Here is a 15,499-nt window from a genome sequence, read left to right on the forward strand (position 1 = left end):
ATAATTTGTTGATGTTTGGCTTCATGGGTCACAATGTCCCCTTTAACTTTCAGTAGGATTTATCTTTTTTAATATATATAAAAATGTGTGTAAATTGGCCCCAGCGTCAGTGCTTTATGTGTTTATAACACAATGGGAAATGTCTGAGGGCTAGTTTGCATTAAAATAGCCATATCAAAGCAATTTCAGCCTCAGCTTAACAGATCAGAATGAACGGTCCCCTTTTCCCTCCCGAATTCAATTCATGATTTTCTCCTGCGCCCCCTTCTCCCTCTCTCTTTTTCTCGTTGCTAAATCTCCTATAGCCATTCATGTGAAAGCCTCGTAAATGTAAGAACTCACCTTGTTGCGGGACTTATTTATGTGGAGGATCAGAGAGAGCAAAGGGTATATAGCATGGTGTATAGCACTGGCTGTACCATCTTACACACACACACACACACACACACACCCACACACACACACACACACACACAACATTAATGCTCTTTACTAGCACCCACTTACTCTCTGTCTATTTAGCATTCCCCCATTTCTCCACACCAGGGTGGACAAAAGCTCGGTGGGAAGCAGTGCAGCTCGGCAGAGAGCTTTCAGGAATATTACTCTGCGGACCACGTGCTCTTAGAGGGACACTCTGCAGAGTCAGGGTGAAAAATACAACTCCAATCTGATGAAGGCGCAGAAAACATGCACAGTTTGGCAGTTTAAGAGGAGCAGGAGCTGATCCTGCATGTGTATCTCTCTATACAGAGACAGAGAGACTGTTGGCAGAAAAAGGTTCTGAGATAGTGAAGTTTACTGGCATTTGTTGCTTTATCAGTGCACACAGCTGTTTTCTCTAGTGTCAGAGCCTGTGCTGTTTTATTTCATCCTTACATGCTTTAAAGAGTAGTAGTTAAAGCATTACCTTAAGTTGACAATGACTATCATATGATGTGTTTCTGGGGGAGGGGTGGAGGGACTGATGTGGACAGGGGTTGAAGGGATGAATAAATCATGGGAGACCCCCACTTTGATTTTATATGCTTGTGCTGTGTGCATGTATGTAGAGACAGTTTTTGTTGGTACTGGTAGAGATGCAGTTTAATCAATCAACTGACCACAGCTCTGATATGAGAGTGAGATTGGAAAGATGTAAAAAGCCATCAGGAAATTACAAGGCATCTGCTTGCTTATTGCTTGTATTTATAAAAAGGGAATTACTGATTGTTGCGTCAAAAATCGCATCATTTACTGTCATTGCCTCCAATCTCTATGGGTTGAAAGGGTGAACGGAAATTTGCCTGCTGTGATTGTTGCTTACTCTGTATGATTCATATCAAGAGAATGTTAAAGATCTTTTATTAAATTTTTCAGCTGTTTTTACATCAGATGCCAAGGTTAACCGTTGCATCAATATACTATTATGGAAAGATGATTGTATAATAGTGCATACTAACTGGAAGTATTTTTCCTTAAAGGATTAATTTCAATATTAAATTCAAATATGACCTCATCAAAATATTGTTCAATAAAGATGTAAATTGGAAAGATTTCAAACACTTAAGCAAACTAACAGAACAACCTCTCAATACCAAAACTGGAGCCTTCATGATAAATTGCCTAATACTGCTCAGTCTAAATAAGTTGTGGCATAGTATTAGTTACCAAGTAATGTGTGGAAAAAGTACAAGAAATGAAAAGAAGTAAAAAATGTACTCACTGAGTACTGAGTAGCTATTTTTTATACCCTAGGGGGGGTTGTAGAGTAAAATGGGAGCTTTCTTAAACCTGCAATAAGAACAAGAGTATATGTATCTCTAATCAGGATTTTTTAGGTAAAGATATGCCTTTATAATAAAGTGAAATGCCACAGCTGTTGTCATATATAATATGGAAGCATTTCACAGTGTGCTACTGACCTTTGTTCACTTCTTCTACTCAGAAATTGATATTTTTAAAAAATATAGTGGAGTACAATACTTTTACAGTAACAAAAAAGTATAGTTACTCAACAAAGCTACTCAATGACAGTAATTTGAGTAATTGTAGTTGGTTACTTTCCATTCCAGCAAGAAATTGTTTATTCACAACTAGTGATGTGTGCAGTTAGCCGGCTAAATGGCTAAATTTGGATATCAAACTAGCCGTCACGAGATTTATGAGTTGGCTAAACTAAAAACATGGGCCTGGAATCCAAGACAAATGCAAATGGAAATGAAGTGTTGAGTAACCTCATTAAACATGATATTAATCTGCAAAGAAGAATGAAGGCTATTGGAGCTAGCTGCTAACTTTAGCCACACTGGACTTAGCATATCGGGCTCACATCATATACTGACACAATGACTGTGTGTTGAATTAGACTTTGTCTTTTTTTTAAAGATTTATTTTTGGGGGGCATTTTGTGCCTTTATTGGATAGAGGAGGACAGTGGATAGAGTTGGAAATGGGGAAGAGAGCGGGGAAAGACAGGCGGCAAAGGGCCACAGGCCAGATTCCAACCTGGCCGCCCATGTACATGGGTTGCACCTTAAACCACTAACCACCATCTGCACGCCCCAAATTAGACTTTTTCTAATTATTTTTTTCTAGTCGGTTAAACACTGTTTAAAGGTTGTTTAGCCAAATAAGGAAATAGATGCTTGGAAGCATCCTTATGTACAGCTATACCAAGTGAAAGACACCTGCTTGAAAATGTCTCCATGTATACAAATAAGTAAATACCAAGGAAAACCTACACTATACACTGATCCCAGAGACATGAGATCTCACAGAAACCTGCATGATCAAACATGACATTGGGAGAAAAACAAATATGAAACACAGCCAACGTGGTCTGCTGGCTGTCCTGGCATGTGTTCACCTTTCAGCAAACAACTGAAACAAGGAAAAAAATATGTGTGAAACCCTGGCAGATGATGGGACAGTTGTGTTTATGTTTGTGATATGTTAAACTATGCAACAACTGGTGTGTGGTTCTACCTGGCCTGCTCACTCTCATTGGCTGTTCTACCAGAGACAGTCTGACCCAACCTGGAGAAGTAAACTAAATATCAAACATGTTTAATATAAAGGGGGAACTTTGGCTTAAGATGGGTCTAGTGTTTAGCTAGTAGGTTGACAGGTTACAATTTTTGGCCAAACTTAACACTGTTTTATAGCTCTAATTCAAACTAATCCAGGAGCAGCTTTTAGGTTAATTCAGAGACAAATCACTGCATTGATGCTATAGTAAACCAGTGTCTGATATCTGTAAATATTGCTGCCAGTCTCGTGCATAAAAAAATAAAGAGAAACTTTAATCTGTGGTTATCTTGAAAATGCATTGCTTTTCGTAGTATAATGTATATTGTGTTTCTCTTGTTGTAACTCAGGTGCCCTAACACATCCAAATACACTCAGACATGTAAAGAATATAGAAAGTTAACTTTAGGACAAAACATGTGGATCAGCTGCCCTGAAAACCAAGATAATCCTATGTGGGACTTACATGTGTTTGTCTAAACATGCAGCTGAACCTGCCCTGCCTTCATACTCTGCATGCTGGTTATCCTCGCCTCCCTAAAACATAGGAGTAAACTTACAGCTTATGCTCCAAGTCCAATTTTTCAATTGTCTTAATTTAGACATGGAAATTAAAAACAGAAAAGGAAGAACAGTTAAAATAGAAACAGAATTTGAGAAACAGAGTGCCCATATACAGATCAATAGATGGATAAGTTGTGGGGGGTGGTGGCGGTGGGTGGGGGGTTACTACAAAGGACCAGGGCAAGGATGTTGTCAGGGTTATGTCCTCTTTACACTTTGGACCTGAGGGCCAATCATTACCCCATCTATGTCTGGAAATGGCTGTTCACTTATTGATTGGTAGTGTGCCAGGTGGTGAGCTAGTGAGGGGTTGTTAAAGATGCATGTGAAGTGAGGATGGGGTTACAACTGTCCTTTGAAGGAATACTCTTTGTTCCTCTTTCCTTCCTTAAACATATTTTAATGTAATGGATAGATGTTGGAATGTTCTGTTTTATTTTCTTTTTCCTCTGAAAATTGACATCATACTGCCCTTGTGATCACCTTGAACAAATCGCTTAAGCAGGAAGTTGAATCACATCCGTGGGCAGTGAACCACAGTATCCCAGAGGGGTTTTTGCATGGCCTGGCAGCTGTTTCTGTCTCTCTTTTTGCCCTTTAATGTGCATCAGCCAAGCTTGTTTTCCTTCTTCTGCCTGGCAAGTTGAGATGTTAAAAACATGATGATTCAAAGCGTTGTCACCTCATTCTCAGCTGTTATTTTGTCATCAGGGAAACTGAAAAGAGAAACTGGAGTCAGGTGCGAAAGCTGCATTTTGTGAAACAGGCTTGTAAAGCTTTGTTTTATGAGACGGATTGTCACAGTGGGTGTTGTTGGACAGGCTTCAGTTAGTGTGATGATCCATGGTTTACACAGTTGTTGCACGGCCTTCGGTTCAGTGTGTGTGGGTGTAAGTTTATGAACAAATACTCAGGTCCATTTGTACACTCAATCCTCTGTTCATGTCTGCATGCTTGCACATGTTGTCTTTTGCATGTGTATGTATGTGTGAGCATTTGTGTGTCCAGGTCAAAGATCATAGTCTTCCCCCAGGAGAACAGAAGGCCCAAAGAGCCCCTGGCCCCATGCTGATCTTGTAGAGCCACTGTCTATAGAGCAGCAGCCTCACACTGCTCCCAGATGGACAGATGTCAGCGGGTGTGAGCTGACAGATTAGGAGGGTTTGACTAAAATAGTCCTGAAATTAAACATTGGAAATGTTTAGGCTGTATTAAATGAATTTTATTAGCCTGGAAATGCTCACGCCTGGAAAATTCTAAGGAAGGGTTGGGTTTTAAAAGAGGTGTATTCTCTGTTGTAAGTTTGATTTGCTCTGAGAGGACAAAAAAAGTTGAATTCTTATTAAGCATACTGTTTAGATGATAGCTGGTGGCCTATGTTCATCACATTAACATCTGAACTTTTCCCCAGTCTTCTCTCCCTCTCTGTCTGTCTGTTAAAATATTTATATTTGCCTTCTCCCCTCTTTCTATAAACAGGAAATATTCAGAAATTCTCTTGGCTTCACAAAGTACCTTTATGTGGATGTTTGTGTGTTTTGTTTTTCTGTGTATGCTTGTTTACATGTAGGAATGCTTTTTTAAGTCGGTAATGCAACCTAATTTGTAGCTTAATTTCAGGGGATTTCAATAGAGTATACAAAATTGATTTTGCAGATGATTTTAGCAGCACAAGAAAGAGAGGGAAACTTAGTCTGATCAGGAACATGCATCCTGCAATACAGAAAATAACTGACTAAAGTGATTTCTACAAGCAGCAAATACAAGTGTAAATGCAATTTTTTGCTCTATGTGAGATACACATGCTGATATGGATAGAACCTAATTAATTATACGGCATTAATTTTTCATAATTCTGCACATTGTCTGAGAGCTTATGGATACAGCCAAATGTTGCAATACTGGTGGAAATTGTGGGGGCAGCATAGCGTAACCAACAGTTCAAGCCAGACAAGCACAATAAAAGAATATTTTGATAAATGCAGTTTTTGAGGAAAGATTATGCTAGCTGGTTAGGGACTATAACCATAGGACAGAGATCAACTAGAAGCACAGGGGCAACATCAGGCCCTCCACAGCGTCCGATATGGCCCCAGAACATTTTTAAATTCTGTACATGTGTGGAGGAAAAAGGTGTCTTGGAATTGACTGGGGATATCTTTTTCTTTAAATCTCTATTAAAGCTAGTTATTAAATTGACCTCAAAAAACAAACTCCATTGAAATGAAATCAGGAATGATTTAACATTTGATAAGTTTTACTGAAATTCACCTGAGCCTTTATTAACAAACACTAAACCTGGAGTAAAGCTATCATGCTCAAAAAAGCTTTGCTTGCTGCACTACATGCTACTTAACCCTCTGAGACCAATGTTGTTGTATACAACAAGATGAGAAACAGGCTATTTAAAGTTAAATAACTTTTAAACCATAAATAGACACTTTTTTTTTTTTTTTTTTGCATCCGGCAGTTGTGACATACACATCTGTACCATACCGAGAGGCCCGTACTGAACGGATCGGTACAAATGCACATACCTTTACACCCCTAATTTTAATTACTATTTACTTTTTTTGTTTTGTGTTTAAAGTCTCATAACTTGAAAAAAAAATTGAGTGACTTTACTGCAGCACACATATTCTTAAGGCCCAGATTGTCCTGAAGAAGAGCATGATTAGAGCTTGACTGTGCATTACTGGGCTGATGTTCTACAAACTTTGTAAGACAAAAAGTCCAGGGAGACAAAATGTTTAAAAATAGCTTAGGACTCAGAGGGCTATTAGTAATAGCCAAGGATTGGTCAAGCTGGAGAAAACTGTCCTTTTCCAATCTCCAAGATCATAAGGTAACTAATGTCAGTTTGAGTGGAGAAGTGGTCAAGGTGAGGCCACACCCTCAACTAGGTTATTTTTTTTATTTGTATCCCAACTTAAAGGATGCTCAAGTATTTGCATGTGAGTATATAAGAATAAGTAGTGTCCGTTACATCTTTTAATGTACATATCAATTTGCAAGTTAAGGAGCATGAATGAGCTGAAGTGGGACAGGGTAAAATCACTGGATGTTGTCATATTTAATGTGATTCATTTGACCAGAAACAACTGATTAACACTCTTTACCAAATCATTGCATTGTGCTTTTCCTTTTTAGAGGGACATTAGTGAGAATTGCTGTCATGTCTGATGTGTTATCAATCCTTTCTCTCACTCTTATTCTCTGTGAAGCTGCATGCAGAGATGTCACTTTTGAGAGGGGGAGGAGTAAAGGAGGATGGAATTGTGTGTGTGTGTGTGTTGGGGGGGGGGATTGGATCGTGGAGAGAATGAGTTTTGGGGTCACTGCACATGCTCCCCTCAATGAACACATGGGTGTAAGTGTAGTGTAATGAGGGTCCTGTGTGTGACTCCTTTTCGTCTGTGATGATTAGCTGGAAAAACAAGGTGATTTTGCTGACAGTGAAGGGTGGGGTTATAAATTACAACTTAATGAACAAAACATATGAATTGCAGTGACTTTAAAAAGGTTTTGACAGTATGGAATATGTAGAGTAAAATGAATTATACCTTTGTCAGAAAGCTTTCATGAGATTAATTTGTCCAGACCCAGTGTATGTCAGACATACAGTAATAAAAAACATTATATTGCTTGTTTTGACCTGTGAAAAGAGTCAATTACATAAGAACTCTCCTTGCCAAATGTCAATGAACAGAGATAAAAAATACATTTTTTTCTTCACCTACTAAAAAAGTAAAATTCAGCATCTCAAGAGGTGAACCTTGGGGTACACCCATCCTTCATTCTCAATTTAGCCTTTGCTTATTGCAGTCTCTTACCAATTTAGAGGTAATGTATTCCTTCATATCCCCTTGGCATGACTGCTAGTGTCTCTTTGATTGCAACATATGAATTGAGTGAGCAGCTGCCAGCTTGATCTCATAGTAACTCAGTACTATTTAGTGATGCATTAACAAAAGCAAGTCTGTTTTTTAGCAATGTTTATTTTTTCATCATTTTTTGCATGGTGTTGGAATTTAGCAAGCACACAGAGTCACTAGCATGCCTGTAGGGTCTTCGTCTTATTGTATTCTGTTAGTCTTGGGTGTCAGTGATGCCAAGAGGTGCTTTATCAAATCTGTGTAGACAGCACTTTAATGTAAATAACACATACACACAGACACGTATCTTGGTCATGCTAGCACCTGCTCTGTTGTGTCTGGGTTCATGCGGGTATTTCACCAGATAACGTCACAGTCACACTCAAACACCCTGATATCTCTCATCCTGGCCCATACCCACACCTACTCATATTACACACATGCACACACAGTGTCCATGCCAAATCTGGGTTTACCAAAAGATGAACGAAGCAGTGAGGATCATGATCACACTGTCTGACTCAGGTCTGAGCTATGAAACCGGTAAAGGGCAAATACCAAAAAGCATTAGTCACTACTTGACATTTTATCTGCATCAAATCTGGGATACGGATTCAACTCTGTTACCCTGTTTTTATTTAAAAAATACAGTGAGGGCTGGGTCTGTTGCTGAGGACACAAGAAATGCATGACTGTAAAAATTAGAGCCAATGCTGATATCAGTAACTTGGCTGATACTAATGCCAATATTTAGCTCATTACTTGATTGCTTTTGGTGTAAGACTCCCACAGTGCTGACATTCACTCTCATGCTTGAGCCCCAAAAAAGATCCGAATTTTCAGGTCTTATCTTCTGCCATAAAATAAATCTAATTTTCTGAATCAGCTGTGACATTTGCCAAATGTCCGCTTTAAATTGTTGTGACTGCTTATTTTTCACATATTGCTAAATTCATCAATAATGGTATAGCAGTTTCCTACAAAATTGGAATTAAGTTTTTTGCCACAACTGCCATAAATGTGTCTTTTATTTGTTGTTTAGTCATTTCTCTTGTCCCTTTTATCTTCCTGTTTTTCTCCCACCCCATCCCTCCTTCTAGCCCTTTCCTGCCCTAGCGCAGCTTTGGCAGAGGTTTGTCAACATACAGGTGCATCTCAAAAAAATAGAATATCATGAAAAAGTCCTATATTTTTTGTCACTCTTTTCTGAACGTGAAACCCATATATTATAAAGACTTGTTACACCTGGAGTGAAATATTTCAGGCCTTTATTTCTTGAAATGTTGATGATTATGACTTACAGATAAGAAAACCCAAAATTCAGTGTCTCAAAAAATTTGAATATTACATGGGATCAATAAAAAAAGGCTGTTTTACACAGAAATGTCAGGCTTCTGAAAAGTATGTTCATTTCTATGCCTTCAATACTCAGTTGGGCATGAATTACTGCATCAATGCGGCGTGGCATGGAGGCGATCAGCCTGTGGCGCTGCTCAGGTGTAATGGAACCCCAGGTTGCTTTGATAACGGCCTTCACGTCATCTGCGTTGTTGGGTCTGGTGTCTCTCATCTTCCTCCTGACAATACCCTATAGATTCTCTATGGGGTTCAGGTCTGACCAGTTTGCTGGCCAGTCAAGCACAGTAACACCATTGTCATTGAACCAGCTTTGGTACCTTTGGCAGTGTGGGCAGGTGCCAAGTCCTGCTGGAAAATGAAGTCAGCATCTCCATAAAGCTTGTCAGCAGAAGGAGGCATGAACTGCTCTAAAATGCCCTGGTAGATGGCTGCGTTGACTGTGGACTTCAGGAAACACAGTGGACCAACATCAGCAGATGCCATGGCAGCCCAAATCATCACTGACTGTGGAAACTTCACACTGGACTTCAAGCAACATGGATTCTGTGCCTTTCCACTCCTCCTCCAGTGTCTGGGACCTAGAAGAGTGGAGATCTTATGTAATATTCTAATTTTTTGAGACACTGAATTTTGGGTTTTCTTATCTGTAAGCCATAATTATCAACATTTCAAGAAATAAAGGCTTGAAATATTTCACTCTATGTGTAACAAGTCTATACAATATATGGGTTTCACTTTCAGAAAAGAGTGACAAAAAATATAGAACTTTTTCATGATATTCAAATTTTTTGAGATGCACTTGTAAGTCTGGTTTGCTTGACAGTCCTGCCTGTTAGAGGGAAGGTTTATGCCGGGAAAGTACTGCTGGTGCTGTGCTCATGGAGATTAATGCTGGTCTTTATTATAATAGATCACAACAGAGAACGGTCTAGACCTGCTCTCTTTGTAAAGTGTATTGAGATAACAATATATAATTGGTGCTATACAAACAAAGACTGATTGATGGATTGATTGATTGATATGAAACAGCTGGTTATTTATATATCTGACATTGCTTCCTGTTGACATTGTTGGCCGATAAAACCGGTAAAACCAATGCGTCTGTGCTTCTTTAGACATAATATTTAATCTCTTTAAAGTCCTACTTTTGATTCAACAGGCTTCATGTTCTGCCTTTGCTTATAAGTTTTCTATGAATCATATATCACAACCTGCATCTGCACTTTCACTGTCTGTTAAATGTTACCCTGTGGAGGCATGTAACTGCCAGGCAGTAGTTTTAGTTTTAGATTTCAGTGTTGTCATTTGCTCTCCCATTGAATTCATCATCTAAATGTTAGCTGGAGTTGACCAATTATCTTTTTTTCCTCCTATTTCAGTTATGATTTACGCCTTTCCTGTCACATTTGAGTAATTTTGTTTGGATGAAAGTTCGCTGAGGCCTCAGATTCTTTAGTTTCATTCCTGCTCATCTATTAGGTCTTCTTTTGTTTCAACTCACCTGAGAATAATTTGAAAGTGCCAAAGTTGGCTGAATATTTAGTTTAGGACATTTAGCACATGTACAGGCTGGGAGCCATTTCACTCCCTCCTGTGAGGGCTGGTGCTAAAACAGCTTCACGGACCTCCCAGCATATACTCTGACACCTGCCTGTGTATCTGTACATATGTGGGGGATGGTATGGTTGGTATCACCTTAACTACTTAACATAAGACAGGGCTCACTGGAATGTGGTGGTATATAAAGACTAGGATCTTATCAGGTTTCTTGAGTGCTGTCCTCTTATTAATTGGATCTCTTTTGTTTGACATGTTCCTATTAGCTTAACATTGGTTGGTTGAGTTTCTCCTGGACCACCAGTGATGTGTGGCAGTCATTATTTCACTTTGGGTGGCTGTTTGGGGTTCTCAGTCATTAAGGTGAGGAGAGAGTTATTCCTTAGGCATGCATGGCTGCACCTCAACAGAAGCACTTGTCAGGAGAGAGAGAGAGGGAAGGAGGAGAAAATAGAAAGTAGAGCCGTCTGAGAGCCATCAGTGGTAGTTTCTTTTCTGTTCCTCTGTGTATTAAGTTCTCCACAATGAAAGTGAGGACAAAAGTATTGTCTTACACTTGAAGAAAGTCAGCAGGGCCTCTATTGTTGAGGTGCAGAACAAGTGATGCAAATAGTCTGGCCCATTATATGTGACTCTTCAAGACGTTTGAACTATCTTTTCTTCATGGTCTTTTCTTTGTGGCCAGCGGCTCTAAAACCAGACCTGTTAAACCTTGCAAAGCCAAGAACAAAACCTGTCATGGAAATAGTTGTCTGTTGCCAACACATGCTGTGTAAGCGTTCCTGCAGACCCTAAAACATTTTTTAAAGTCTTGAATTTGAGTTGCAAATTTAATGTCTTCAAAGTCCTATTTTTTTCTTTTGAGAGGTCTTAAACTTTAGATGACACTTCAGAAATCTGTTAATGTTTTAATCAACCCAAGTTTCAGCTGAAGTGCATCTAAAGCCTTAAAAATGGCACTGTATCAACATTGACAGGGCTGAAAGGAAATGTTTAAAGAAGAGGACTTCTCTTCAGAGTCTCCTCTGAGCCAGAGTCCAGGGTAGTTTGAGCCATTAGCACAGACAGCAGTAGTGCTAAGACAGCTGAAGCTGAGAACCTGGAGGGGCTGGGGAGGATGAGGGACATATCTGAATGTTGGACCATACTCCCCAGAGGATTTGAATGTTATTGTAATGAAAGATGGCACCGCATACGTTGCCTGCCTTTTAATTAGCAAATAGTTAAATTCAATTGCAATTGACAGGGCAGTTGCTATGCACATTTCTTACACATTATGTAGAAATAAAAACAAATAATACTTAGATGTTGGGCTGCTTGATTATTAAAAAAAATCATAATCATGATCATTTTAGTGGACATTGAAATCACAATTATTTTCAACATGACTTAGATGGTGACTGAGTGATTATTCACTTATGTTTTATCAAACTTAAAAAATACTTAACGCTTTAATGTTCTGAGCACTTTGAAAAACAAGCAATACATGAGAATTAATGAGGGAAAAGTATATGGTTTTATAAGAATACTGTATCATTTCATTACATTAATGAAAATATGCATTTCTGAGGTAATGTTGATGTATGGAGTAGTGAGAATGCCAAATTACAAAAATAAATCTATAAAAGAATAAGCAAATAAAAGTGGATTTAAAAAAATAGTGCTGCTATATAAAGCAATATTAATCAGAATGAATCCATAAAAGAATAGGCTAATAAAAGTAGAAATATAATATATTGATGTACAGACAAAAAACATATATTATCATACTATTTTCTGTTTATTTATTTGTAAAGGGACCATGTAAAATAATAAACATAAATGTTGCCATTAGATACATTGTACCAGAGTTTACTGAAAGCTAATTTACAGCTTTAAACTAACAGAAGGTGCTATCTGGACAGCAAGATGTCATGAGCTGAAACAGTAGCACTTATCAGTGTATCATCCTTAAATGTCACAGTTATTAATGCACAAAGGTGATATTTGTAAATAATTGAAATTAAATTATCACAATTATTTATAAATGGCTTCAATTTTATGTCTTTGTAACAGCTGAAAAACTCTAAAACATCACTGCGAAATCAGATTGGGCATCTAGTGTCATGAAAACATTCTGTCAAGAGAAATGTATTAGTTAGCTTTATTAAATTTTGCTACTAAAGCTAAGATGTTAAATTGTAGACAATGATACTGTAAGCATATTGACCTGTAGAGTAAATCTTGAATTTGTTATGTTTTTACGCACTAGTTTGAAAAGAATAACACAAATAACATATATAAATCTGGCTTATATCAAAGGCTTGTGGGGTTATAAATGCATTGAACTGACTAAATTAAAGCAAGTTGCTTTATTCCCTGAGTAGTCTTATCCATCTGACTGACCCACTGACCAATATAGCTTTCCCAGGAACCATGCTTTTACTACTCTAAAGATGCAGATAAGGATTTACAGAAATGAAACACACAGAAAACATTTGACCCTAAAGTGCTCAGAAGAAATCATCAGAATGTGTCCATAGTGTGCCATAATGAACAAAATATTTCAATTGTCATTGATAAGACTATGCACTTTAAACAGTGTAATTATGACTGTTTGATATCTCTGACCACTCAGACGTCTACCTCTGTTTCTGTTTGTCTGTGCAGTGTTCATGCCATGCTATCAGCTTGCTACTCTGTATTTATAGGCAACACACTTCTCAGCCTCAGAGATAACTCTAATTTAAGTGTGGACATAACAAGGTAGATTTGGGCTGGGGGCTGGTGATGGGAACTTTCACACAGACACTGGAGCCAGTTGTTACTCATTCATTTAAGCTGCGTGCTTTCTCTGCCAACTTTATGTTGTAGTTATAAGTCAGCTGTAGTACCTTTATGACTGTTACTGTTGTGGCAGCCCATTTGAGTTTGATCCATCTCACATTTTGTCGTCCCTTAATTCTCTGGTTTTCTCTTGTGCTTCTGTTTCCCTACATCTCGCCTTCATGCATGTGCCATGGCTGACAGTGGTGGGTGGAATGTGGTTCAACGTTTGGTTTTTAAATAGCATCCTAGCCTGAATCAGCCACTCCTAATAAGGTAGAGGCAAGTGACACTGACCCCAAAATATCAGCAACCAGCTCACTGAGAATAAAACTTTTGCTGTCCTTGATAGTGAGCGATGACAGGTGAACGTTAGCCTACAGTATGTTAACTCAAAAGAGATACAGTACATGAAGACTGCAGAGCAGCTTTTGAATCAGGGTGGAATGAGAGATAACATGACAGCACGTTAAACCGTAGGTGGTCTCAGCAAGATTTTAACAGTCTTGATTTAGATGCAGGTGTTTGTACTTAGCAGTAATGGCAGCTTGGGTCAGCTGAGGCATTGTGTAAACTCTTCCAGTCATGTATGAAATGTTAGGAGAGAAGGAGATGTACCAAGCCACCACACAGCAGGCCATGTGATTAGCGTCTCATTATGGAAAAGTTTAAGAGCATTTTACCACTGTTAGTACAGTTACAAGTGAGCCTGTCATCTATGTCTCGTGGCTAATCTGACATTGGTCTTCCTCTTGATTTACACATGAGATCTACATCCACCAGGATTTTTGCACATTTCAATTTGCACAATGGATGCACCCATGCATCGCTAATAACATTGGTATGAACTAGGGCTCGACAATTAACTGAAACTAAAGTTGTTTTCACACCTGATAGTCCAGGTCTATTTTGGATCGGAAATTGCAACATTGTTGCACCTTCCTTTGGTTTGGTTCACATTCATACTGCTCTTGGTCAAACTGACCAAACCGTCTGAACACCTACAACCATCTGCCCGTTAGGGATGCTGTTGTCACAAACAAATGGCCACCAAGAAGGATAGAAGATGTAGAATTGGACGAAACCAGAAATTAGTCTCCTTCGCCGGTCTTTTTTCCACATAAACAATGAAAAAACACTGAATTTACCATGTCATGGGGTTTCTGCTTTTGCATCAGGGCATTACGAGCAGCCAGCGAGGTGGTGAGCTGTCCCGCATGTCATTCTTTACATGATACAAATAAATCAGCACTATGACGTGTTGCTATGGCTTCACAGACGCCAAGCAAGGTACCGACATGTATTTGAATGTATTAAATCACATATAAATCCATATATCATTACGCTTTTTGCAACTTTCTGCCTTTGGTTTATAAGTTAGTCCGCTTTGCTTTCACACCTCAAACGAACCGCACCAAGGTTCGTTTGGAAGCGGACCAAGACCCCTTGTTTTCAAGTGGACCAGAGTCTGCTTGTTTGGTACGCACCAGAGTTCGTGTGAGCTTTCACACCACCCCAAATGAAACAGACTATCCAGGAAAACAGACCAGAGTTCATTTAAAGTGGACCAAACATCTCTGGTGTGAATGCGCCCTAAGATTAAATTGCAATATGGCCTGCTGCAATTTTCAAATCGCAGAAGGTGCAATATTTCTTTGACATGAAATGTCAATCAGAATACCAGTCAATACTTTTTTTGCAGCAGCAGCAGCAGAGTTGCTCGGCGCTATACAATATGCAAACATATAAATGTTATTTTTTAACAGTTTACAAAAAAAATCCCAGATTTCTTGTTTTTGTATATATTTTTGTTAATCAAAATAAGAATGACATCAAAATGATTATTCCCTTCAATGAAATAATTCATATCAAATTTGCAAAATTATTACAATTGGATATTCTTTCAGACTTGTTCAGGCCTAGTTTAATTTATCTAATATTGTGGTTGTTTAAATATAGAATGATTTATTGCTTGTCTTTGTTGGAAAATACATAAGATGAAAAATATTTTTAAAATGATCACATATTAAATTGCAATCACAATGTTTTGGAAAAAAAACTTTAATTACATTAATTTCCCAAATCATTAAGCCCTCGTATTAACTGATACAGCCCTGTTGAAAAACAGGGATCATCTGGAAATTCTGTAGCATGTACAGATGTCAGTAGCCAATGTTTATCTGTTGTTTTAAATTATTTAAATTCTGGCATCTGGTTAACCCAACAGCTGAATCAAAATACTGTTTTTTCCATTGGGCACGGGAAGTCACCTTTGGGGCAAAATTTGGTCACTTTCCTCCATCAAAAATGTCTGCATACTAAAAGTCTCA

The 15,499-nt window shown here is 38.4% G+C and overlaps 1 protein-coding gene across 3 annotated transcripts in view; it reads left to right on the forward strand.

The window, feature by feature from the left end:
* The window catches only part of itga7 (integrin, alpha 7), a 56,811-nt gene that overhangs the window by 11,328 nt on the left and 29,984 nt on the right, over positions 1 to 15,499 (forward strand). The window lies entirely within an intron of this gene.

This window comes from Cheilinus undulatus, linkage group 3, assembly GCF_018320785.1.
Source record: "Cheilinus undulatus linkage group 3, ASM1832078v1, whole genome shotgun sequence".
Classification (NCBI taxonomy): domain Eukaryota; kingdom Metazoa; phylum Chordata; class Actinopteri; order Labriformes; family Labridae; genus Cheilinus; species Cheilinus undulatus.